General features: G+C 42.8%; 1 protein-coding gene across 1 annotated transcript in view; it reads right to left on the bottom strand.

Moving 5' to 3' along the window:
• Positions 1 to 24,345, bottom strand: part of LOC124606844 (sorting nexin-25) — a 171,784-nt gene that overhangs the window by 87,765 nt on the left and 59,674 nt on the right. The window lies entirely within an intron of this gene.

Raw genomic sequence — 24,345 nt, 5'->3', positions numbered from 1 at the left:
ATTTGCACCAAAACAACACTAAAATAAATAAGTACTGACTGCTGAATAAGATGATTAGTTTCACTAAAAATTCTGATGTCACCATAATTTAGTACAAAAGGTTTTACTCAATTTTCAAGATTGAAGATAGAGTACACCAATACATTTCTAGGCTTAACACTAAACAATAGGTTCCTGTAAGGTATTGTTTTCACCTCACAGCTACTCAGTCTGTAAGCAATAAAGGAATGACTAGGGTTAATGTCCCAATGATGATGGATGGGTACAGCTAGAGGACATGTTGAGATGGAACGTGTATGGGTAGGAAATTTTCCAAAGGAGTTATCACAACATTTGCCTTAATCAATCTACAGGAATGACAGATAATCTTAAGTCTAGATGGCTGGAGAAAGATTTGAGCCCAGTTCCTCCTGACTGCATGTCCAGATTCTTAATTACTCTGCTATGATTCTCAGTCAACATGTAAACTAACCTGTAAACCAAAGCCAAATAGTTCTTTCAGACTTTGTACAGTCAATGACTGGGCAGTCATTGGCCAACAGAAATGCTTTAGGATAGAAGAGAAGATTATGACAAAGACTCCATAAAAAGTTATTATGTGCAACATCAAAGATCTGATTGAAATTAACCCCTTCAAACCAGGAATTAACTACAATCGATTTGACACCATATTAATCCCAAACAATGTCAATCTTCGAGTGTTTCAGGAATGTCCTGCTATTCATCCTTTATTCTTTCCCTGCATCTTATGCAGCTGATCACGTGGAATGTTTCCCTCTATTATATGAATAAATAAAGTGATTTAATTAATTTTGTTTGTTTGTTTGTCTGTCTGTAGATACTTGTCTGCAGCCCTGGACATATTGCAAGCCCCATTCCACAATGCCGCAACACTGTAGCACACTGTGCCAAAACAAAATGGCCCAGCCCATTAATAAAGTGGAGTACCATGCAATAATTTGTTTTCAGCAGCAGTAGAAGTGTTGCAGCTGTGTCAGGCCAATCTAGGTGCCTAAGGAACTCATCTGGATTGGCCTCTCACACCTGCTACATTTCAACTGCTGCTAAAAATGAGTAATCACACAGTACTCCATGTTTTCAATGGAGTGCACCACCTTGTTTTGGCTCCTCCGGCAGCATGCTAAGGTACAGTGGCATTGTGGGATAGCAATGCGTACTGGGAGTGCAGATGTGTAACTGTAAGCAAACAATATATATCTGCTTATGTCTGTATATGTGTGGATGGATGTGTGTGTGTGTGTGTGTGTGTGTGTGTGTGTGTGTGTGTGCGCGCGCGAGTGTATACCTGTCCTTTTTTCCCCCTAAGGTAAGTCTTTCCGCTCCCGGGATTGGAATGACTCCTTACCCTCTCCCTTAAAACCCACATCCTTTCGTCTTTCCCTCTCCTTCCCTCTTTCCTGATGAGGCAACAGTTTGTTGCGAAAGCTTGAATTTTGTGTGTATGTTTGTGTTTGTTTGTGTGTCTGTCGACCTGCCAGCACTTTCATTTGGTAAGTCACATCATCTTTGTTTTTATTTTTAACACAAACACGCACACAAATTTATTTCAAGCTTTCGCAACCCATGATTGCTTCATCAGGAAAGAGGGAAGGAGAGGGAAAGACAAAAGGATGTGGGTTTTAAGGGAGAGGGTAAGGAGTCATTCCAATCCCGGGAGCGGAAAGACTTACCTTGGGGGGAAAAAGGGACAGGTAGACAAACACACACACACACACACACACACACATATCCATCAGCACATAACAGACACGCAGACATATGTAAAGGCCTTTACATATGTCTGCTTGTGTCTGGATGTGTGCGGATGGATATATGTGTGTGTGTGTGTGTGTGTGTGTGTGTGTGTGTGTGTGTGTGTGTGTGTGTGGGGGGGCGCGCGCGCGCGTGTATACCTGTCCCTTTTTCCCCCCTAAGGTAAGTCTTTCCGCTCCTCGGATTGGAATGACTCCTTACCCTCTCCCTTAAAACCCACATCCTTTCGTCTTTCCCTCTCCTTCCCTCTTTCCTGATGAAGCAACCATGGGTTGCGAAAGCTTGAAATTTGTGTGTGTGTGTTAACAGAGGGAAACATTCCACGTGGGAAAAATATATCTAAAAACAAAGATGATGTGACTTACCAAACGAAAGCGCTCGCATGTCTATAGACACACAAACAAACACAAACACAATTTTGTTTGTATGTTTGTGTTTGTTTGTGTGTCTATCGACATGCCAGCACTTTCGTTTGGTAAGTCACATCATCTTTGTTTATATATATGAGGTGATAAAACTTTATGATTACTGCTCTTCAACACTATTTTCTCTTGCGACAGCTCCATTGTCCACACAAACAGTGAAAGCAGATTCTCTCTGTGCTGTTCACACCAAGGTGACTTGTTAAAAAACTGACTATCAGTGGAAAATGACGAAGCACCCACAAAAGCAAACTGAATCTGACTGCATGGCATCTACTTCCCTTCCATCTACAATTCAGAGAATGATCTGTTCACTGTACATGTTTGTTTGTGTTCTCTCTGGTGTAAACCAGGTTTAAGACCACCAGATAGAATACTAACCTCTAATTAACTGTTTAGAAAATTGATTAATATCAGCTAGAGGACACTGCCAGCTAATTTTAACATCAGTAGTCTAATACTATGTTACTTGATCACCAGAAAATGCCTGTTCAACATGTAATCAACTGTATCTCCACAGAGAAACAGTTTCATTTGCCAATGGAACTGTACTGACACATTGTTTAACGTCATATTAGTCGACAGCATTGCATCATTAGCACTACCACTGCCAGATAACTTGCCCCTCCATCAGGGCAGTGTGTGGGTGTGGCTTACACAAGGCAAAGCCAGAGTGTAACGAAGCAGGGTTGCCCACTGCTATCCTGTTTTGGTTTTACACTCCTTCAGTAACTTAGTTAAGCAATGAACTTTTATTTTTTTCATTTTCATTACTCAGATTCCGACTACAGATTCTGTGGCCTCCAGCCTCATAGTACAGAATTCAGAAACAGTTTAAATTAAGTTCTCCTAGTAAAATCTATTATTTCAGTACATTCTAATGTCTATTCTGAAAGTAATGAGATAATCAGTTTTATTGGAAATGCATACTATTAAAAGTTATGAACAATGATGTATATTGTGCAATACATACTAAGTAAAATTCGAGTGAGCAAATAGATCAAATTCAACTATAAGACTGCATCCAAAAGAAAGCCTAAATTTTACTGATTCCAGCAAAGTATTTAAATTAACCTAAAGTCTATTAGTTAAATAGATATTAAGACTTAAAATCTGTAGCCTGTATGACTTTCAGTGCCAATTGTGACCAAACTTCCAAATTCTGAGATCTGTTTTGATACTTTTGCTACCTTTATTTTTCTACGTAAAATAACTCCAGTCTCAACTTTGTAAGTGCATTAATTAAGAATTAAGTAAATTTGAATATGTAAAAATTATTGTTCAAAAGGGCTGCCGTGGTTATAAGTCGGGAATTCCCAAGGCGGATGCATAAGTTAGTTCCGCGTATTTAAATTGATACAGCTCACTCATGTTATTTAAATAATAAAACCCAATAGTTGACTTCAAAACCAATTAGAAAGGATCATTTTAACCCTGGGAAATTATAAACTATAATATATTAACAGAAATAGTCAAATATTCAAGCGCTCGTCTATATAAGGTACGAGCTGGTGCAGTTCTCAGTTAGTTCTCGGTCAGATTCTCTTGGAGCAGAAGTGCGGCAAGTTGGTTAATTTTTTCGGTAATTGTAATTGTGAACTTTTTTAAAGGCTGGAAGTTTTTGACCTACCTATTGTGACGATTAAGTGTAAGAGGCCTGGTCACATGAATATTGTGCGTGCGAGTGATAACAAATAAATCGCACTGTGGCTGGCATAAATGTTCAACAATGAATACGATCTTGACTTTTGATTTTGGAAAACTTCACCGAAGATCCTGGCTTCTTAATTTCAGTGTGATTTAGGTGAGACGGACGCAGCTACCGGGAAGACAATATTGAATAAACAAAGCAACGTAGGTCGAGAACACTGCGCACTATCTACTGGGTGAGGAAATGTTTCAATACCGGTACATCCGGTTGTGACGTGAACTTTAAGTGGCACTAATAGACAAGGACGTGTCCTGGCACGTTACATGTGGTGCCCCGGGTGAGGAAAATGCCCGGCACGTTACAAGAGGAGCAAGTACTTCAGCAGTATTCCACAGATGATGCAAGCAGTGGCACACAATCAGGCGGAGGGATGACATCACTCCATCTGGGAAGCCAATGAGTGGGATGTGACATCGAGCAGTGGCCACAGCAATCGCACGAATTTCCCTTATCAATCCGCATGGCTATATGACTCGCGTCCAAGTGAGTTAGTGGTAGTTTATGTCCAGTTCAGCAGTATGAAGAAAGCAGCCACCAATCAGGAATCAGCAGTCTACAGTAAACAGTCTACAAGATAGCAGTGGTTGTTGCCACTATTACTCAGTGACGTTGGAAATGAACTTAGCTCCAGACAGTGTTTATTTCTGGGAAGTGTTTATATTGTGTATCAGACTTAGTCTCAGCCTGGACAAATTTCTATTAGTGTTCAACTTGAACTGGATGATACGGTTTGTGAGAGTTGCAATAAATGAGTGTTCATGCCTGTTGTACTAATTAATTTGGTAGTAGTATTCTGGAACCCAATCACTACAGTGGTGCAGTGCAACACCTGACTATGACATACTTCACTGGAAATCATCATGGATCATACCAGTGAGGGGCTTCAAATCTTCTAGGGCACACAGCACAGTGTATTATTCAACATTTTGCTGACTAAGAGCATTTACTTCAAGGTAGTCAGTGGTCGTAGTAGGCCTCGAGATCATAATATTAACAAACTCTGGAACTTTTTGTGCGATTTTTCTTGCTGTAACTTACTTTCCTGACCTGTCTGATTACATTATTGAGTTTTTGGCCGAGAGCACTAATCTGTACTTAGTTCAATCAAGATAGTGCACCAACTTCTTCTCACAATTCAAATCTTGAACCTCTTCTATTCTATTAGTGTTACTCACAAAAAGCTGTTACAAGGGCTAGATGAACAGGAACAATGGCGTTGCATGCCAACTTTGTACAGGGCAATAAAACAAGTACAATTTTCGAAGTCCCAGAGCGAAGCTATCTCACTACATTATGGCAATGTTGACACGAGGCGGCTGCAATGAAAACATTTCGCCAGCGAGATTGCGTCAGGGCAAAATACGTCGTTAGCAGACTTCAGCAGAATGTAGTGGGTCAGAGCAACCAAACAGGGTCACATCACTTCCGTTACATGATGAAAGAAAGGCTAAAGTGAATGCAACAAACGGTAACAAGAGCTTTACGAAACAGTTCTAGGCTACACCAAAAATCTGTTAAGCAAGCACGACAGAAGGAAAACTGCTGACACCTTCACAACCACTGATGTGGTCATGACAAATGATGTTGGGTAAACATTAGCCACTAGTACGCTCCATAAATATCCTGGCAGTTCAGCCTGTAAGGCAGTCAGTCAGACAGACCGATGGCTTGCATAATGTTTGCACTCGATTCCCTGACTGCAGCAAAGTGACGCCTGGCACAAGTTTGCTGTAAATTTCCTGCATGCTACAGACAACAGTTGCTACTGAGAGAGATGGCTACATCGCCATAATCACCAGTCGCAGAGTCCAACTCCACAGTCTGCTTCTGTCACAGGTAGGAAGATCTGGACGTCTTTCTGTCTCATCAGGACTGGTGGTGGTGGTGGTGGTGGTGTGGAATGCACCTTCTGGGCTCTCCCCATATAAGAGGCTTCCTTTTGGTATCAATTTGGCCGCGGCATTGTTCAAATGGTAGCTGGAGCATCTGTTTCCGAAGGTTCTAGGAACTGCCAACTACTTGGACGACATCATAATCTTCATGTGCACTACCAAAGAACATGTTTCTCAGCTTGGAGATGTTGCTACACATCTGACAGACACTCTGTTAACATGGACAAGTGTTCTTTTTTCCAGCACAAGATTGAGTATCTGGGACACATTCTCTCAATGGAAGGAATCTGTCACCTGAGTAAACAACTCTAAGCCATTGCTCGGCTCCCAGTCAGTGCCAACATCGAACAACTGCAGTCTGTCCTGGACCAAATCAGATACTACAGGAAATTTATTCCAGCAGTGGCCACGGTAATGGTGCTGCTTCATAAATTGCTCAGTACAGGTGAATGATGGGACTGGTCACCAAAATATCAATGGGCTTTCAAGCACTTGAAGGGAACTTCACTGGAGTCTGCTTGGGCACCTGTAAACTGAGGAAACCACTGACAGTGGCTGCCAATGAGTCAGACATTGGGATCAAGGCAGTATTTTTACACAGGGTGAGCACAGCAGACAAGCCCATTACATTTACCTCTGAACCACTGAATATGGCACAAAAGGGCTAATAACAAACTGAGAAGGAAGCCCTCATCCTTATCTTTACCATAAAGAAATTTCACAACTATGTGTATGGGTGTCAATTCCTGTGCCAAACAGACCACAAACACTTGGTGACTCATTCTCATCCAACAGCACAGGTTCCCATCAAGATGCAACATTTACAACTTTGGTTGCTTTTCTTGTCGGCTTACAACTATTAGATTGAGATCAGACTTCCTCCAACCACAGCAATGCTGACCTTCTTTCACATCTGCTGGCAGGCAGCAATGCAGCTTCTGATGCGCTGTCAGAGATATGTTTCAAGATCGACGTCCTCTCCAGTCAGTTAGTAACTGACCTCCCATTCAATGCCAAAGTCATAGCAGACATTGTCACAGCAAATGGAGTCATCTCACAGGTAACGCATTTTATGCAAAACAATGGCCTTTGTCAAAGAAGAAATGAACACATCAAAACCTTGTATATTTTTTGGAAATGATAAACTGTACTTCATTGTCCACAATTTGGATGACAAGGTGTGTGTTTCTCACTCTGATGACATTCCAGTCAGCCACCTTGAAAGATATTCCATACATGCCAACAGGGCATAATTTAATTACTATGAAGTGGATGGCTTGACAATAATGTTTATTGGAAAGGATTGGAAAAGGACATTTGAGTCCATGCTCCATAACTTCACGCTCAGTCACAAGTACCAAGCGGCATCTCTGAAATCCTATACTCCTTGGCCTAGCACCCTTTTCTGGGGGCTAACTGGCTACTTCTTGTGGATGCCCACACAAGCTACCCTTATGTCATCAGGATGAGCAGTACTGCGTCTTCCTAAGGGCCTGTGCACTAAAACAGATTTCTGCCATGGAGTGTCTCCCTACAGTTATTGTAATGGATAATGGCCCCCAATTCACTAGTCAAAAATTTGTGTCTTTCTGCATGGCTCACGGGACACAGCACCTTTGCAGCACACTATTTTATCCAGAGTTGAAAGGGATCATTCAAAGGGATCACAGATAGCTTCGGCTGGGACATTCAAGGCGCAAGTGAAAAAGCTCACATCGTAAGATGCCTCGCTAATGTTTCTCTCTTCTTACACAAACAAGCTCTCCCCAAAAGGATGCATTTCCTGTGCGGAAGCTGCACAGCAGACGTTGAGGGCCTTACTGACCTTCATTACTCCTGGTCATCGGGGAAACACCGCTGCCAGTAGATTAGACAGCAAAGAATGGCATTTTAAGGTTGATGCTAATGTCTCCTATTCGGTAGTATGGTATGGCAAGAAGGAATGGTATCCAGGGACTGTGGTATGTTGCCCAGGCAATCCATTGCAGGTGGAGATACATGACGCAAACATGTGGATCAGCTCTGACAATTAGATAGATTTCTTCTTTCCAGGAATTATAGCCCTATTTTAGTTCCAGAACTGCAGCAGCTTACCAGTGCCAATGCCCAGACACCACCGGAACCGATGGACGCAGAGCCCAGTAGGGATGGCACAGGTACCAGGATGGAGGTGGACTTTGTCCACTAACCACAGCAGCAGCCGAAGAAGAGATAGATTTGACCCTATTATTTGAAGGGTGGGGGTGGGCGTGGGAGTGGGGGGTGGATGGGGGATGATGTGTACCACATCACTACCCCTGCCTATAAGTCCACACCTCAGTCACAGTGGCATATGGGCTCAGCTTATATCACGGTGACACCAACACAGCATGTACTTCGGTGATCTGCCAAGGAGGCTGCCAGTGGTGGCCATACTTCTTTGCATGCTTTGTCAAGTGCATAAATCAGACACTGCTACCACACAGTAGTCCCAACCAATCATGCAAATTCCCCATACCAACCCGAATGGCTATTTATGAGCCCAATGACGAACATCCTAGCCTATGTCCTTCCCACTACTCCTAAAGGTGGTGTTCCATCACCCATCCAGCCTACAAAACAACCTAGTCCATCACTACGCCACTTCAACACCCAACTCCTTGCCAAAAGGAATATAACCTTGTGGAAGGCCCAGGTGCAAGACCCACCCAATCCACCCATCCAGCACTTCTTACTTCAGTCCTGTCACAGGCTTATCCTTCCCTATCAGAGGTGGGCCCAACTGTGACAGCAGACATGTCTAATACAAACTCTGCTGCAATCGCTGCACAGCTTTTCACATGATATGACAACCAACCAGCCATCCACAGAATGAATGGCACCACCAAACTGAGGCCATGAACAAAGTTGACCATCCAGTGGTGCAACTTGCAGCTGAGCACAACATGTTCAATTTCAATGTTGCTTCGTAACCAGGACCACCTGGATCCTTCCCTCCACCACCAGCTTTTATGAACTACACAGATTCAAGTTGTCCTTGCAACAAATCCTTCACTCCTTAACCCTCCTGGCCTTAATCCCCAGTAAACCATTGTCCCCACACCCTCCACATAATGGTTCCCCCTCCCAATTCATGTGTCCGCATCACCTTCATCGTGTTCTGCTCCCAACTGGTCCCAACACACTTGCATCACATGCTCAGCCTGTGCACCTGCCCAACCTCCCTCCTGCATTCCAACCCAGCAAACCAGCTGCCTCCTTCCAAGTCTCTAGCCACCTACTCTCAACCTCTTTCCCTGCCTCCCACTTCTCTCTCCCTCTACCAACCCAACTTACACGACCCCCAGCCCACCATACTCCACCTGTCGAATTGTACTCCTGGCATTGTGTGTCCAGCCAGCACTACGTGGTGGCATAGACGGGTTTGCAGACGCACACGTGTGCCTGTGTGCTTGTGTGTGTGTGTGTGTGTGTGTGTGTGTGTGTGTACTCTAGCTCAAGAAAGGACTCATTCTCAAAGCTAGCATGTTTTCTTTCCTTGTTTCTTTCTTGTGTGTGCCTGTCGACAACTCAATGCTTCTGTGTTTCGGCAAGTGGTCTCTCTTACTCCTAAAGCATTTATGTTGTAAATTTTATATTAAGATGAACAGAGTTTTTACTACTTAAACGCATTGAAATCAGCAAGTTTTAAATATTCGCCAAGGCGACGGCATGCAGCTGGGCTGATCCAGGTAGCCACGAGCTGCTGCCCCCGGCCTGAGCAGCTTCCTCGGCAAGCGAGTTAAGAGGAATGGAAGGTAGGTTTAACAGGGTTTAACAGGAGAGGACAACCTGGCTTTGACACCAAGACAACCTGGCTTTGACACCAGCATGTGGATGAAGGAGTTGGCCCCAAAGATGGAAGTGTTTCCAATAAGACAGAATATGCTTGCCTTGAAATTTTTAAAAATGCAATAGTAATTTGACAGTAATCTGTCACAAAGCCAAACATATCAACGTACCTACAACACTGACGTGTATTCATTGAGACATTAATATTATATATCACAAAACTGCAGAAGTTTAATAACTTCTGAATGCTTCCTGTGGTCTTAGCAAATAAGACACTGGATGATAGCTTAGGACTCTGGCTATCATCCCTGAGAGCCACACATTTAAACACATATTTTATTTATCGAGTTATTACATTTTATATCTTTATAATATTGTAAATGTGTCAAGATCAACATATTCTCCACAGTTACACAGCAAATGAACACATGCTATTAGCTCTTATACTTCCCTTACTTAACCATGTAACGTTTGTCTAAGTTATTACTTGATTTCACAGTATTTGTTTTATTATTTGATCTCTAGTTTATTTAATTAAAACTTAATTCAACCAGTAAAACACTCAATTTAAGAGTGGTAAAATTTTTGTAAGATCTGGTACACTACTAAATAGAGAGTAAAGAGACATCTATTGAGCAGGTCAACTTCATTGTTTTACATGTCTGACCAGCTTTTTTCTTTGTTAGTTGCCAAAAGTGTATGTGTGTGAAACTTACATTTAATTTAATTACGCCTACATTTTTACACACACAATACTGTGTCTGGACTGAAGGGGGCCGGAAGAAAGAGAGTTTTTATTTAAACTGTTTGTCAAGTCTGTAGCTTATTTATGCATCAAATGATGGTCCAAATTCTGTGCTTTACATACATTATACATTAAGGTTGGGAAAGTGAGGTCTCAAAAGCACAAATGAGCAGACACTCCTGGTTATTCTGCATCTGGTAGTCAGCTCATATTGATCAGTTTTGTGGTAACATGTTGGTGAGCTCATAATGCAGTTGCAGACTTGTAACTGTGATCAATTTTTCAGGAGCAAAAAGGGACTTAAACTCGAAGAGCTGGCTGGAACGTGCAGCATCACACTTTGGCTTACTTCAGTTGCATTTCTGAAATTAATACACAACAGGCTATGAGAATCTATTCAAAATTTCACTTTTTAATTTATTGCCATACTGGACTTGTGGCAAATATGTTGTTTTTAGTTTAATGGAATGGGACTCTTGTTTTTCACATACCAGTGTTATTTACATATTCTGCTACCCTTCTCATTACACATTTATGCAAGCTTAACTGCACTTTAGAATAATTCTTATTATATTTATTTCATGTGTAACTGATTTGTTGTAGGACCACCATTCTTAATAATTCGTTTCGTTAACTAAGTAAATTGGTTCATTTGTCTTAATGCTTTCATGTTGTCTCCATCCATTATTCAGTAGAATATAACCCTTTTGTCATTATTATTATCATTATTATATTTCAATTTGCTTTAATTAATAATTTGCATTACTTGTCAAGACTTGGATAATTAGACTGCAGGATCAAAGGTTACAACTATTTTTGCAGTGACTTTAGCTGCTGGGCATGAAACCAGACATGTATGACTCACCCTAAGACTATATTAAGCCACAATTCTAAATAGAACCATGCATTATCCAATCATGTCTATCGCTAAATTTCATCTCAGGGATGTATTCAGTAAAAATCATTAATAATGGTAAGCTGCAAGGTTTGATGCTCCAAGAAGTTATAAAGTTCTTTTGCCACATGTAGCTACAATGAAAAAGTGTAGTCCACATACCAGTAGAAACATACTGGCATAAACATAGCTGATTCTAATGCTTTCGTCCCCAGACACGTCTACAGGTGTGCCATAATAGGTGATAGTACCCATCAGTTTGCCATAATATTTTCCACCGTTAAACAAGATCTATGTTAATCTGAGAATGTGTGTGAAGAGTTCAGGCTGGTAATGTGTGTGATGAACAATCTAAGCCAATATGTAAGGAAGTTCAAATACCACATTCACATCTCCACTTAATTCGTAGACCACCTCAACCAATATAGTTCTGTGTTAGCAACGGAATGGACAGTTTTTATGTAACCTGTACCTTTTGAATGGTCCACTTTAAAAATCCTTGGAATTATTTGTTGAAAACTTCTACAAATCTTTCATGTATTCTCTAGGCACTCACTAATGTAAATCTATTGCCTAATTTACGGAAAATATTCTGAACATAGCGGCGTCAATAGATAAACAGCTTTCACCTGCTGTGCAAACCTTTGCAAGGAACATCTTCTGACAAAGCCACTAGAATCCTTTGAGTTCAAGCCAATGTCTTTCTATTGACATGTGGTCAATAAATTTGTGGTATCACCACATGGAAGTGAAGAATACCATTTCTTCAAAATAGCTAAACAGCCTTAATCCATATATATTATAAAAATTGATGTACATATGTATGTATGTATGCATATACGTTTCACATCTCTTAAAACACTGGACTAATTTCAACCAAACTTAGTAGCCATATCACTCACTGTCTGGATACAGTCACTGTGGATGTAAGAACGGTCCATCTATCAAAGGGAAGGGGGGGGGGGGGGGTTAAAAAGTAGTATAGTCCACTAAGTGCAAATAGCCAGACCGTATTCATTCAATATTTGAGAATGAAAGTTATTGCAATATACTTCACACGTAATTTCAAACAATTAGCTGAGGACACCTTATTCACATTCCTCCAGAACCTCAACAACTTCTCCCCCATTTGCTTCACCTGGTCCTACTCAACCCAACAAGCCACCTTCCTAGATGTTGACCTCCGCCTCGGAGATGGCTACATCAGTACCTCCGTCCATATCAAACCTACTAACCACCAGCAATACCTTCACTTCGACAACTGCCACCCATTTCATACCAAAAAGTCCCTTCCGTACAGCCAAGCCACCAGTGGTCATCGCATCTTCAGTGATAAGCAGTCCCTCTCTAAATATACCGAGGGTCTCACTGAAGCCTTCACTGACTATAATTATCCTCCCATCCCTGTACAAACACAAATCTCCTGTGCCTTATCATTCCTGTCTCCCACCACCTCCCAAAGTCCCACAGTCCGGCCACAGAGGAGCATTCCCCTCGTAACTCAGTACCATCCGGGACCGAAACAACTGAATTACATTCTCCGCCAGGGTTTCGATTACCTCTCGTCGTGCGCTGAAATGAAAAATGTCCTACCCACTATTCTTCCCACCCCTCCTACCATGGTACTCCACTGTCCACCGAACCTACACAATATACTCGTCCATCCTTAAACAACCCCTGCTCCCAATCCCTTACCTCATGGCTCATACCCCTGTAATAGACCTAGATGCAAGACCTGTCCCATACATCCTCCTACCACCATCTACTCCAGCCCGGTCACTAACATTACCTATCACAGCAAAGGCAGGGCTACCTGTGAAACCAGTCATGTGATCTACAAGCTAAGCTGCAACCACTGTGCTGCATTCTATGTAGGCATGACAACCAACAAGCTGTCTGTCCGCATGAACGGCCACCAACCAACTGTGGCCAAAAACAAGTGGACCACCCTGTAGATGAACACACTGCCAAACATGATACCCCTCATCTCAATGACTGCTTCAGAGCCTGTGCCATATGGATCCTTCCCACCAACACCAGATTTTCTGAATTGGGCAGGTGGGAACTTTCCCTGCAATAGATCCTACATTCCCATAACCCTCCTGACCTCAACCTTCGTTAGTCACTGTTCTCACCCATACAGCCCCCTCCCTGTTCCCATTCCAGCACTAAACAGCTCTCACTTCACAGCCACACCCAGTCTTTTAATTTCTTTTATTTTTATTTCTCTCCTTTCTGCTACTTAATCCCTCCCTCCTCCACACCTTCTCTCCTACCCTCATCTAAACTGCAGCCCTTCACTGTCTGCCACTCCCACCATACTATCCCTCCTCCTCCCCCCCCCCCCCCACCCCAGCCTCCTCCTTACCCCCACCCAGTCACCACTCCCATCATGCACTGGTGCTACTGCTCCCAGTGTGGTTTCAGCTCTCTGAGACTGCAGATGTGTGTGCAAGTTGCGCTTGTGTGTGTGTGTGTGTGTGTGTGTGTGTGTGTGTGTACTGCTGACAAAGGCCTTAATGGCCGAAAGCTATGATTGTGTGAATCTTTTTATTGTGCCTATCGCTGCTCAGCATCTCTGCTATATGGTGAGTATCAACTTTCCTTCTCTCGTACTGAAACTTTTTTTCCTCATAGACAACACCCACAAAATGATGAAAGGATAAAGTTAACTGGTTACTAAATTTCTGCTGTTCATGCAATAAAATCATCATACCAGGCAAGCCAATTTAATGTATTACTTCTTTACTATTATTTGTATTAGCAACATATTTTGCAGACAGCATTCACAATACCACTGAATGTACCAGCAAAATTATATCACTGTAGGGCATGTAATTCTGGAGATTGGATGTAAAACACTGAGAAACGTGAAAAACTGCTTCACCATGCATGATGTTTAAATTTACTACATCTTTGCTGCAAAGTCAAATACAACACATTTCACATACAGTATCTACATATGGTGCTGAATGCACCTACAAAAATATATCATTGTATGAAACACAGTTCAGGAGATATGGTGTACAATACTGAGATGAGTGAAAAACTGCTGCATCATGCACGACATTTTAATTTATTACTTTTTTACTACTGACTATTTGCAACACATTTCATAGGCAGTATCCACATATGCAGCTGAATGTATCTACATAAATACATAGTGCTTCAAAATTCATGTTACATGATTCTAGAGCATGAAGAGGAGACTTACTAGATCAAGTTTCACACAGGAACACATGTCCAGAAACAGCTCATTTCCATGTTGCAAGGAGAACAAGACGTGGAGATTTCACTCTATTTACTGTTATATTACAACAGTTATTAGATATGATGACCAACAAGTTCAGTGCACGGAGTGGATCAGCACAATAATTTTGCATAAATTCTGTCCACCATGCATGGTGTATGGTTAATAATTTCTGCCACAGCCCAGATCCATGTAACCAGATCTTCCTCCAACTGGACAGGGGTCTCGTAAACAAGACTCTTCGTGTGACTCCACAAGAAAAAGCCCGAAAAGTTTAAATCTAGGGATACTGGTGGCCAAACAAGTGGTCCACATCAACGGATCCATCTGTCCCTGTAGACTACATTCGTATGGTTTCGGATGTGAACTGAAAAATGTACCGCCGCGCCATCGTGCTGAACCTCGATTCATGTCAAATATCCAATGGCACATCTTCCAAAAGTCCTGCCAGCACTTGTTGCAGGAATATCAAGTACCTGGAACACATGAGCTTCTGGTAGGAAGGCTGTATGGCCCAGTCACACAACCCTCATAAATATCTGGACAGACTTGGATGCCAAATGTGTGATGAAATCTTCCAATGCATGTGGCTCTGTGGTTTTCTTCATCCCAAATGCGGCCATTTTGAGCTTTCTGAAAACCTTCCCTGTTGAAACATGCTTTGTTGGTGAGCAAAATTCGCCTTGGAAATCGAGTAAAATCCACACAAAGGTGTAAAAACCAAGAACAGAAATAGACATTTGGCACAAAATCTGCCGGGAGCATAATGCGTACTTTCTGAGGGTTGTGTGGGTGGAGCTGCTGTGCATGCAGAACATGCCAGACAGACAAGTGAGACACATGCAAGTCACATGCAATGGCGGGAGTACTCATTGATGGGTTCTCTTCAACTTGATGAAGCACTTCCTCTTCCAATATGACAATGTGCTGCTTTCTTGGAGCACCACAGTTTGCTGTATCGCTCATGAATTTCCCACTTTGCTGCAGCTGTTATTATAATCTGTAAACTCTGGAGTCACACGATTTGGAAAGTACTCATGGTATACGCATTGAGCACCTCTTCCATTACAGCGAGCTTCACCATAAATTAAAAATGTATTGGTGTACTCTACGCACGTGTACTCAAGCATCCTGTTAATGTAGTACTAGTCACCATAACATCAACTGACACATAACAGGAAACATGGAAACAGAGGATACCATGTGACATTGTGCCATCATACCATCCACGAATATGGGTAGCCTTCCATAATAGGCGAATTGAGTAAGAAATCTCTAGTGCATGACTGAGTAGCTGTTGTTTTCCTTGTAACTTGGAAATGAATCGTTTCTGGAGATGGGTTCCCATGTAACTCTAAGTCACCTATGCAACTTCTAGACAAGTCCATTCACGTGCAAATAACAGTTAAAAAGTCCTCTTAAATTCCTAGATTAATTTAAAACAAATTTGTTACACATACTACCGACTATCTGTGAAGAAATACTGTGGAGGTAAGAACCATCAACTTCCTACTGGAGTGATGGTGATAACTCAGAGAGAGCAGGAGGAAGTAGAAGGTACACAGACAGAGAGGGGAAAGAAGGAGATGGACAGACAGAGAGAGGGGGAAGGGGGAAATGGACTGAAAAAGGGAAGAGGAGGAGATGGACAGAGAAAGGGAAGAGGAGTAGAGGGACAGAGAGGAAGGGGGGCAGGGGGGGGGGGGTAGATGGACACAGAGGGGGGAAGGAGAAGATGGACAGAGAGACTGTGTGGGGGATGGGTCCTTTGGCCATAACAAATATAGAAAATCCACACACAGCAACCTCTATTTCAATATCCTGAGCCATCACCACCCTTCATAAAGAACAAATGTGCTGAGACTAAGCTCCAAAGAGCTGCCAGATTGCCAAGCCTCAGTAAAGCCCCTATTACACGATGCGCGTAAACCATACACCTATGCACCAGTGCCTCAAGTGTTCATATCTGTAACAACAAGCTGGTTCACAGAGGCCTATTACAGCATGAACACAGGATATACCTGGCGCACATGTGCAGTGGACGGTAATAATGTGCAAAATGCCAATAGAACCGTCTGATCTCATAAAGTCGTTCGTTCTACCGCGCAGAACACAAAGGGGATCGTGTGACATATTGGAACATCATCGTTCCAATTATTTACGTGAGATCAAGGTTCCTATTTAATAAGAAATTGTTTTTTATCATTATTTATTAAGTAATTGCTATTCTATTATGTAGGTTACTACTGTTCTGAATTACTGACTAAACAGTTAGTTTTATATTACGACACTTGGTTGTACAGGTACCTGTATACCTAAATTTACATTTTGCACTTGGAGGACCCACTTGTTTTTGGAGCTATTGTCCAGGCAGTGACAGTAAATCTTCAGATTAGGGCACAATGATGACAAAAACAAAAAGCCAAATGTTGTCGAATTCGACCCTAGCTGAAAAGAAGGAACGAAGGTAGGGGATTATATTCCTTATGAAAGAACTCCCCCCATGAACCATGGACCTTGCCATTGGTGGGGAGGCTTGCATGCCTCAGTGATACAGATAGCCGTACCATAGGTGCAACCACAATGGAGGGGTATCTGTTGAGAGGCCAGACAAATGTGTGGTTCCTGAAGAGGTGCAGCAGCCTTTTCAGTAGTTGTAGGGGGCAACAGTCTGGCTGATTGACTGATCTGGCCTTGTAACACTAACCAAAACGGCCTTGCTGTGCTGGTACTGCGAACGGCTGAAAGCAAGGGGAAACTACAGCCGTAATTTTTCCCGAGGGCATGCAGCTTTACTGTATGGTTAAATGATGATGGCGTCCTCTTGAATAAAATATTCCAGAGGTAAAATAGTCCCCCATTTGGATCTCCGGGTGGGGACTACTCAGGAGGACGTTGTTATCAGGAGAAAGAAAACTGGCATTCTACGGACTGGAGCGTGGAATGTCAGATCCCTTAATCGGGCAGGTAGGTTAGAAAATTTAAAAAGGGTAATTGATAGATTAAGGTTAGATACAGTGGGAATTAGTGAAGTTTGATGGCAGGAGGAACAAGACTTCTGGTCAGGTGAATACAGGGTTATAAATACAAAATCAAATAAGCGTAATGCAGGAGTAGGTTTAATAATGATAAGTGCTACTGGGGTCCAGCTGCGCCGCAGTACGGAGTGTCATTCGCTCTGCAAACGTCGAGGAGTGCGGACGCATAGCTCTGGGTGTCTCGCTGGGCGTTGGCTTGCTACGTTCACTTGTGTTAACGTGCCACAGCAATGTCTCTGCGACGTGGTTACCGTCGTCACTGGCGGCGCAGTGTACCTGTGTATTGCAGTTTGAAGGCGACTGATATTGACTTGGGTGGGCAGTTTAATAAACAGCAATTGATTGGAGGTCCAAATGTTTTTCGTGGACTCCACCTGAACTTTACCTGCGATGTACAAGCAGTGTTTGGAGGTAGTACCTGGCTTACACTTGCTGTTGTATGGGGCAATCAAGCAGACTATGGTGGCCTTGAAGCATTTCCAGATGCTAACATTTTGGCTTGGAAGACATGGAGTATTGCTGAGACTGAGTGTCGTCGTAACTGCCGCCTGCTTCACGTCTGCTGTGCAGCGAGCTATCTTACTGTATTTTTCTTACTTGCCACTTCTTCTTCCGTGTGTTTTTGCTTTTAGGAAGCTGTAATTGTCGAGTGCTAGTAATAGTGTTACATAGATTTTGTGTGTGTTTTGAACACAGTCAGAGAGAGTCCCTTTAGTCAGCCACAGTGCCAGTAGTGCTAGTGTTTGTTTTGAATACATTCCAGAGACAGGTAGTGCTATTTTCATTGTTTTCTACAAGAAGTGGCTAGCAATCACAGTTTAGTCAACAACCAGCCGCCTTTAGTGAATTAGCAGTCTAGTTAAAAGTTGATTCACTCTCTACAGTAAACTGATTCCTTAGGATGGATAGGATGTGTGACTGCTGTGTACGGACGCAGGAGGAGCTGGCCACTGTTTGCGAACAGCTGAGCTGTGTTGAAGGCCGCGGTCAGCCGTCTTCAGGCTGCTGCCTCGGAGTGTAGCGGCAGTGGAGAGTCTGGTGCGTCGCATGGTACACCCCAGGTGTTACATGCTTCACTCACTGTCCCTGCTGTCGAGACATCTTCGCGGGTACCGGGTGCAGTTGGGCCACCCTCTCCCCAAGGGGAGTGGCGGGTTCAGCGGCGTTCGCGGCGCACGAGGCGGAGGGTAAATGTGGAGGCTGGCCGTGTGGCATCGCCCGCTCTGCCTGTGAGTGGACATGTAGCTGCTCCTTCAGCAAGATCTGAGCAGGCACACGGGGGGAGGGGTTTATCAGTTATTGGGAGCTCCAATGTTAGGCGGGTGATGGAGCCCCTTAGGGAAATAGCGGAAAGGTTGGGTAAGAAGGCCAGTGTTCACTCTGTCTGCTTGCCGGGGGGTCTCATCCGAGATGTGGAGGAGGCCCTGCCGGCGGCGATAGAGAGCACTGGGTGCACCCGACTGCAAATTGTGCTCATGTCGGCACCAATGACTCCTGCTGTCTAGGTTCAGAGGTCATCCTCAGTTCGTACAGGCGGTTGGCGGAATTGGTGAAGGCGGAAAGCCTCGCTCGCAGAGTGGAATCAGAGCTAACTATTTGTAGTATCGTTCCCAGAACCGATCACGGTCCTCTGGTTTGGAGCCGAGTGGAAGGCTTAAACCAGAGGCTCAGACGATTCTGCGGAGATCTGGGGTGCAAATTTCTTGACCTCCGCTATCGGGTGGAGAAATGTAGGGTCCCCCTGAATAGGTCAGGCGTGCACTAGACGCCGGAAGCGGCTACAAGGGTAGCGGAGTACGTGTGGAGTGCACATGCGGGTTTTTTAGGTTAGAGAATTCCCTCCCTAGGCCTGACAAGACGGCTCCTGAGACGCGGCAAGGTAGGAGTAGGCAAAATGCAAAAGGGAATAACAATATTAATGTGCTAATAGTAAACTGCAGGAGCGTCTATAGAAAGGTCCCAGAACTGCTTTCGTTAATAAACGGTCACAACGCCCATATAGTACTAGGGACAGAAAGTTGGCTGAAACCAGATGTAAACAGTAATGAAATCCTAAACTCAGATTGGAACGTATACCGCAGAGACAGGCTGGACAGTGAAGGGGGAGGCGTGTTTATAGGGATAAGAAGTGCAGTAGTATCGAAGGAAATTGACAGAGATCCGAAATGTGAAATGATTTGGGTGAAGGTCACGGTTAAAGCAGGCTCAGACATGGTAATTGGATGTCTCTATAGGCCCCCTGGCTCAACAACTGTTGTGGCTGAGCACCTGAAGGATAATTTGGAAAATATTTCGAGTAGATTTCCCCACCATGTTATAGTTCTGGTTGGAGATTTTAATTTGCCGGATATAGACTGGGAGACTCAAACGTTCATAACGGGTGGCAGGGACAAAGAATACAGTGAAATTTTTTTAAGTGCTTTATCTGAAAACTACCTTGAGCAGTTAAACAGAGAACCGACTCGTGGCGATAACATATTAGACCTTCTGGTGACAAACAGACCCGAACTATTTGAAACAGTTAACGCAGAACAGGGAATCAGCGATCATAAAGCGGTTACGGCATCGATGATTTCAGCCGTAAATAGAAATATTAAAAAAGGTAGGAAGATTTTTCTGTTTAGCAAAAGTGACAAAAAGCAGATTACAGAGTACCTGACGGCTCAACACAAAAGTTTTGTCTCAAGTACAGATAGCGTTGAGGATCAGTGGACAAAGTTCAAAACCATCATACAATATGCGTTAGATGAGTATGTGCCAAGCAAGATCGTAAGAGATGGAAAAGAGCCACCGTGGTACAACAACCGAGTTAGAAAACTGCTGCGGAAGCAAAGGGAACTTCACAGCAAACATAAACATAGCCAAAGCCTTGCAGACAAACAAAAATTACGCGAAGCAAAATGTAGTGTGAGGAGGGCTATGCGAGAGGCGTACAATGAATTCGAAAGTAAAGTTCTATGTACTGACTTGGTAGAAAATCCTAAGAAATTTTGGTCTTACGTCAAAACAGTAGGTGAATCAAAACAAAATGTCCAGACACTCTGTGACCAAAATGGTACTGAAACAGGGGATGACAGACTAAAGGCCGAAATACTAAATGTCTTTTTCCAAAGCTGTTTCACAGAGGAAGACTGCACTGTAGTTCCTTCTCTAGATTGTCGTACAGATGACAAAATGGTAGATATCGAAATAGACGACAGAGGGATAGAGAAACAATTAAAATTGCTCAAAAGAGGAAAGGCCGCTGGACCTGATGGGATACCAGTTCGATTTTACACAGAGTACGCGAAGGAACTTGCCCCCCTTCTTGCAGCGGTGTACCATAGGTCTCTAGAAGAGCGTAGCATTCCAAAGGATTGGAAAAGGGCAGAGGACGTCCCCGTTTTCAAGAACGGACGTCGAACAGATGTGCACAACTATAGACCTATATCTCTAACATCGATCAGTTGTAGAATTTTGGAACACGTATTATGTTCGAGTATAATGACTTTTCTGGAGACTAGAAATCTACTCTGTAGGAATCAGCATGGGTTTCTAAATAGACGGTTGTGTGAAACCCAGCTCGCGCTATTCGTCCACGAGACTCAGAGGGCCATAGACACGGGTTCACAGGTAGATGCCGTGTTTCTTGACTTCCGCAAGGCGTTCGATACAGTTCCCCACAGTCGTTTAATGAACAAAGTAAGAGCATATGGACTATCAGACCAATTGTGTGATTGGATTGAAGAGTTCCTAGATAACAGAACGCAGCATGTCATTCTCAATGGAGAGAAGTCTTCCAAAGTAAGAGTGATTTCAGGTGTGCCGCAGGGGAGTGTCATAAGACCGTTGCTATTCACAATATACATAAAGGACCTTGTGGATGACATCGGAAGTTCACTGAGGCTTTATGCAGATGATGCTGTGGCGTATCGAGAGGTTGTAACAATGAAAAATTGTACTGAAATGCAGGAGGATCTGCAGCGAATTGACGCATGGTGCAGGGAATGGCAATTGAATCTCAATGTAGACAAGTATAATGTGCTGTGAATACATAGAAAGATAGATCCCTTATCATTTAGCTACAAAATAGCAGGTCAGCAACTGGAAGCAGTTAATTCCATAAATTGTCTGGGAGTACGCATTAGGAGTGATTTAAAACGGAATGATCAAATAAAGTTGATCGTAGGTAAAGCAGATGCCAGACTGAGATTCATTGGAAGAATCCTAAGGAAATGCAATCCGAAAACAAAGGAAGTAGGTTACAGTACGCTTGTTTGCCCACTGCTTGAATACTGTTCAGCAGTGTGGGATCCGTACCAGATAGGGTTGATAGAAGAGATAGAGAAGATCCAACGGAGAGCAGCGTGCTTCGTTACAGGATCATTTAGTAATCGCGAAAGCGTTACGGAGTTGATAGATAAACTCCAGAGGAAGACTCTGCAGGAGAGACGCTCAGTAGCTCGGTATGGGCTTTTGTTAAAGTTTTGAGAACATACCTTCACAGAAGAGTCAAGCAGTAATTGCTCCTTCCTACGTATATCTGGCGAAGAGACCATGAGGATAAAATCAGAGAGATTAGAGCCCACACAGAAGCATACCGACAATCCTTCTTTCCACGAACAATACGAGACAGGAACAGAAGGGCGAACCGATAGAGGTACTCAGGTTACCCTCCGCCACACACCGTCAGGTAGCTTGCGGAGTATGGATGTAGATGTAGATGAATAGGAAAATAGGAATGCGGGTAAGCTACTACAAACGGCATAGTGAATGCATTATTGTGGCCAAGACAGATACGAAACCCACGCCTACCACAGTAGTACAAGTTCATATGCCAACTAGCTCAGCAGATGACAAAGAGATTGATGAAATGTATGATGAGATAAAAGAAATTATTCAGATAGTGAAGGGAGACGAAAATTTAATAGTCCTGGGTGACTGGAACTCAATAGTAGGAAAAGGAAGAGAAGGAAACACAGTAGGTGAATATGGAATGGGAGGAAGGAATGAAAGAGGAAGCCCCCTGGTAGAATTTTGCACAGAGCATAACTTCATCATAGGTAACACTTGGTTCAAGAATCATAAAAGGAGGTTGTATACATGGAAGAATCCTGGCGATACTGGAAGGTCTCAGATAGATTATATAATGGTAGGACTGAGATTCAGGAACCAGGTTTTAAATTGTAAGACATTTCCAGGGGCATATGTGGACTCCGACTACAATTTATTGGCTGTGAACTGTAGATTAAAACCGAAGAAACTGCAAGAAAGTAGGAATTTGAGGAGATGGGACCTGGATAAACTGAAAGAACCAGAGGTTGTAGAGAGCTTCAGGGAGAGCATTAGGGAATGATTGACAAGAATGGGGGAAAGAAATACAGTAGAAGAAGAATGGGTAGCTTTGAGAGATGATATAATGAAGGTAGCAGAGGATCAAGTAGATAAAAAGACGAGCGCTAATAGAAATCCTTGGGTAACAGAAGAGATATTGAATTTCATTGATGCAAGGAGAAAATATAAAAATGCAGTAAATGAAGCGGGCAAAAAGGAATAAAAACGTCTCAAAAATGAGATCGACAGGATGTGCAAAATGGCCAAGCTAGAGCACAAATATAAGGATGTAGAGGTGCATATCACTAGTGTTAAGATAGATACTGCCTACAGGGATATTAAAGAGACCTTTGGAGAAAAGAGAATCACTTGCATGAATATCAAGAGCTCAGATGGAAACCCAGTCCTAAGCAAAGAAGGGAAAGCAGAAAGGTGGAAGGAGAATATAGAGCGTCTATACAAGGGCGATGTTCTCGAGGACAATATTAAAGAAATGGAAGAGAATGTAGATGAAGATGAAATAGGAGATATGATAACGCATGAATAGTTTGACAGAGCTCTGAAAGACCGAAGTCAAAACAAGGCCCCGAGAGTAGACAACACTCCATTAGAACTACTGACAGCCTTGGGAGAGCCAGTCATGACAAAACTCTACCATCTGGTGAGCAAGATGTATGAGACAGGCAAAATACCCTCAGACTTCAAGAAGAATATAATAATTCCAATCCCTAAGAAAACAGGTGTTGACAAATGTGAAAATTACCAAACTATCAGTTTAATAAGCCACGGCTGCAAAATACTAACACGAATTCTTTACAGATGAATGGAAAAACTGGTAGAAGCGGACCTTGGGGAAGATCAGTTTGGATTCTGTAGAAATGTTGGAACACGTGAGGCAATACTGACCCAACGACTTATCTTAGAAAATAGATTAAGAAAAGGCAAACCTACGTTTCTAGCATTTGTAGACTTAGAAAAAGCTTTTGACAATGCCGACCAGAATACTCTCTTTCAAATTCTGAAGGTGGCAAGTGTAAAATACAGGGAGCGAAAGGCTATTTACAATTTGTACAGAAACCAGACGGCAGTTATAAGAGTCAAGGGGCATGAAAGGGAAGCATTGGTTGGGAAGGGAGCAAGACAAGGTTGTAGCCTCTCCCCGATGTTATTCAATCTGTATATTGAGCTAGCAGTAAAGGAAACAAAAGAAAAATTCAGAGTAGGTATTAAAATGCATGGGGAAAAAATAAAAAGTTTGAGGTTCGCCGATGACATTGTTATTCTGTCAGAGACAGCAAAGGACTTGGAAGAGCAGTTGAACGGAATGGACAGTGTCTTGAAAGGAGGATATAAGATGAACATCAACAAAAGCAAAACGAGGATAATGGAATTTAGCCGAATTACGTCTGGTCATGCTGAGGGAATTAGATTAGGAAATGAGACACTTAAAGTAGTAAAGGAGTTTTGCTATTTGGGGAGCAAAATAACTGATGATG

This window comes from Schistocerca americana, chromosome 3 (genome assembly GCF_021461395.2).
Source record: "Schistocerca americana isolate TAMUIC-IGC-003095 chromosome 3, iqSchAmer2.1, whole genome shotgun sequence".
Lineage (NCBI taxonomy): Eukaryota > Metazoa > Arthropoda > Insecta > Orthoptera > Acrididae > Schistocerca > Schistocerca americana.
Note: the sequence above shows the minus strand (reverse complement) of the source record. Positions and strands in the feature narration are given on the sequence as shown.